Here is a 4,325-nt window from a genome sequence, read left to right as displayed (position 1 = left end):
GAAGGTAATGTGACCACTAAAGCACGATGCTCGGCTGCTGGCTTTGAAGGTAGAGGAAGGGGCCAGAGCCAAGGAATGCAGCTCTAGAAGCTGGAAAATGCTCATAAATGGATCCCCCCAACCCCGAGAGCCTCCAGAGGGAGCATGGGTCTCCTCATACCTTGATTTTTGGCCCAGTAAAACTGACGTTGGATTTCTGCCCTCCAGAACTGTATGAGAATAAATGTGTTTTTTTAATCCACCAAGTTTGTGGCAATTTTTTAGGGTAGCCGTAAGAAACGAATACAGATGGGGTTCAGAAGGGAAACGAGTGATTTAGTTCTAAGCTAATCAATACGTACCAGTCTCCTATCCCGAACAGTGGATAGTTTAGTAATGGTTTACATTACTCCATCAGAAGTGAAAGTAAGCACTCTCCAGGAATGCTGAGAAGAGACAGGAGAATTCTCCCTCCTGCCAGACTGACTCTCAGGGGATATGAGATCTGGGAAACCTGCAAAAGTACGAAGGCAAATGGAGACCTAGATGTTAGGCAGAAAAGAGAGCGAAAGAGAGGAAAGAAAGCACCGAGAAGAACAAAGGAGGAGAGGCCAGGAGAAAAAGAGAGGGGGCTAGCCCTTCCCTAAGCTCAGTTAAGTGAGCATTATCAGCTCCTTGTCCAAAGCCAGTTTGGGCTGAATTTTCTGCCATTTGCAAGTGAAAGTCCACTTTTGGACACATCTCTTAGGTTTGAGGTTTTTTTGTTTTTTGTTTTTTGTTTTTTGTTTTTTAATGACAAAGGTCAGTACAATTTTATGACTGGTAATGTGTGTCCTTCACTCTGTAAACATAACTAGAGGCCACGTCAACAAGCACACCTTATGTATTTAAGATTATAAGCAATAAATATTAGCACCGGCCAAATAATCATTAAGGAGAGAGCTGAGGAGACAAAGCCTAAGGGGTGGGATTAATTCACTTGGCAGAATTTCAGCCCTATTTAGTTAGGGATTCTTTTGCCAGATTCTACTATGGATTTCTCATACCTAAAGTATCCAGACACATTATTCAGTCCCCAGTGATTTTTTTCTTATGAATAAAATACTGCTTTAACTAGCCTCAAATTGTTCTGATATGAAATACGTGTTCAGGAATTTCTTTTGGTACTATTTAGTTTATCCAATCCCAGAGTAAATAAAGATTATCTTTTGTTTTCCTCCACTTATCACCAGCATGGAGCATTTTTCTTCCATGAAAAGAACGATTATTTTAAAAATTAAAAGCCCATCGATTGATGTTAGGCTTTGGAGACTACAAAGTTCCTATGGTGAAGTACATTACTGGATGTGAAAGTACTGCAAATGTTCCACATTAGTTCAGAGACAGGAAAGACCATCTACAGACTGTGCCTGCGGTTTTTGTAGGATATAGTCTGGTTAGAGATTAACTTTTTCTTCTCTCCAAGAGGTGACTGTTCTAAGTAGGAACAGTGAGGACGGAATGGTAGAAATGTCCAAGATGTTAAAATATTTTTCTTAAAAATTTGCTTGACAATATGAATATTACATAAACCAATCACTCATGGACATCTCTTAACTTTACCAGATCATTTGATTTTCAGATGTACTGCCTGCTTTGCAGAACACGTGCAATAACTAGTATTGGTAAATGGCAACACCTATTCCTCCCTGAAAAAGTACAAAACATTTTTTTGTTCTAAGTCTTCCATTTACTGAGGCCTTTCTTTATTAGTTAAAAAGTTTGCAATGTGGCAATCTATTTTTTTCAGTCAAAATATACCTAACTGAGAAATGACCTGATACTGTACAGATGGACATTTAATGACTGGTGACTACTTGGATCTATCAGATGAAGAAAGGGTGGAGGTTGGGGAGTGCAAACCTATGGCAAAGTAACAATTCACACTCAGAGGTAGCAGGTAATATTAGATTGATTCCATTTTCCTTGTAAAGGTAGGAGAGTATATTTACAGTAGCACAATCACTTTGGCAGGAAAGATAGACCCAATGTAGTTAGGAATTACCTATCAACTCAGAACTTTTTTATATTCTTAAAAAATTAAACTTAGCCATGCTGAAGTGCCTTGCTCTCTCTCATTAACTGATAGAGATAGATCACAATGCTTTTATTAAACACAGAGAAATAATATCCTGTTTCCAATACCTACTTAAAAGTGACCACCAGATTATCAAATATCTGAGATATAATTTCTCAGCTTTATTCCCAGGTGGTTTCTTGAGAACATTAACCTGCCAGTTCCTAGACATGTCTTCTATGTTTTGTGATTGAGAATTTTTTCACTTGGGATTTGTAAGTGCAATTTCAGTATTCTTTTTTGCTCTGATAAAAGTTTCTATTATAAATGCAATTTTCAAATGATAAATGGAGAATCCCCAAACCACCAAAGAAATATTCATAAAGACATAATTTATAAAACTTAATCCCCACTTCAGCCAAATACAACGAAGTACAAAACTCTTTATGTATTGAAGAGTAAAATCAATATAGTATGTGATTAAAATAGCAGTCAATCATATACTAATGACATGTATTTTGCAGTTAGACACAATCTTAAAAAACGTTTATGTACAATTGACAAAATCAGCAAAAGGAAAATGTTTCCTAATAACAAAATTGACTCCTTAAGAAACATCAAACTGAGACTACTAATTTAGATCTTTCATAGCTAAATTAATTCAAAATCTTATTTTGCTAATTTGCTTTTATGAAATCTGAGAAAATTAAAATAGGTAAATCATTTCTCAAAAGAAACTGTCCGAGTTTTGTTTCTTACTTGTGTTCTGGGTTAGACACATATCCATTACAGTTCCTTGCACAGTTTCTATTTATATAACCAAGTTGACATCCATAATGACTGACCCTGAATCACTATTGAGTATTGAATCATCAGAAATAAAATTACTTGTTCTACATAGCGTACTAATTTTGCTTTTAAAAAAAAATCATCTATCTTTGGGTGGATGATACAATAAATGTGTTGTTACTATCAAAAAGAAAAAAGTCACCAAAGGCTTCAATTTTTAAAATGCAACCTATACTTTTCCTTTGATTATACTTGCTTTAACTGTGTGCTGTTTGTTTTATTTTGTTTTTTGCCAAAGCTATTCATGCAAGCAGGTACAACAAACTCACTGCTAAAGGATGTGTGGTCAACTCTACCAAATTTAAATCCTTCTCTCCAGAAAAAGACAGTTTCAACTTTTTAAGCTCTTTCTTTGGGTTTTTATCTCAATATTCAGTGATGTCTATCAGTTTCTCCTCTTCTCTCTCACTCCAGGGGTTCCCCAAGGGTGCGGACTATAAAGCAGGGGGCTTCACATCAGACAAAACAACGAAGTGGGACGGGAGAGAGTTTGAACATTTAAGAAAACAATCCCATGAAAACAAAATCTTTGAATAGTATAGGGAAGTTAAAATGTATATAAACAAGCATTTTATCATTAGCTTTGAATATAAAATATCAGGTATAAACATACATTATACATGCACGCTTACATATGTGTGCCTGTATCTGTATATACTTCAGTCTTTCATTGCATCAGTTTTTCAAGGTTTTTAAAGGATGAAAAAGTGGAAAAGGCAGAGAGGACAGCGAAAGGAAGAGTAAATGTCATGAAGAAAGACTGATAGGCCAGAATTATCACAGGATACATGGGGAGTAGAACTATGTTGCTTGACATGAGGATAGGGTTTGGAGAGGAAGACTTGGGGCTGATACAGAGAGCCTTTTTTAAAAATCTCAATTTAACAAAATTGGGAGAAAATATAACTCCTTTGAGCACAAAAAATATAATGGAAGTCCTATCTTAGGAATAAGAAATAGAATGAAAAATATATTTGCTATATACAGATTCATATTATCTACTTCCTTGCTGTGTTTCAGAAGAAGTAGCCTTTAATAGAATAATAATCCAGATTCCATGTTATTAAGTATTAATATGGTAAACAGTAAAAACCAGTACTTAGGGAATGCTTTTATGATAGGTGCTATATAAAGAATACATATTTGACTGAATAGGGAATCTCAAAAACTTAGCTTTTTTTTTTTTTTGCAAAGCACAAGATTTTAAAATAACACTTAAATAATTATGTAGCATTGGTTTTTCCAAATAGCTGAAAGTACCAGTCCATTATCTAATTCTCATAATACCCCAAAAGATGGGTAGATATAAAAATACTCTGCGTTACAGACAAAGAAACTCTGTATAGGGAGGCTCAATGCCCACTGTCAGGCAGTGGGAGAGCTGAAGCTAGAATCCAATATTGATTGTACTTTCACAACTCAGGCGACATTTGTTTACCAA

This window comes from Camelus ferus, chromosome 1 (assembly GCF_009834535.1).
Source record: "Camelus ferus isolate YT-003-E chromosome 1, BCGSAC_Cfer_1.0, whole genome shotgun sequence".
Classification (NCBI taxonomy): domain Eukaryota; kingdom Metazoa; phylum Chordata; class Mammalia; order Artiodactyla; family Camelidae; genus Camelus; species Camelus ferus.
This window is presented reverse-complemented; position numbering follows the sequence as displayed.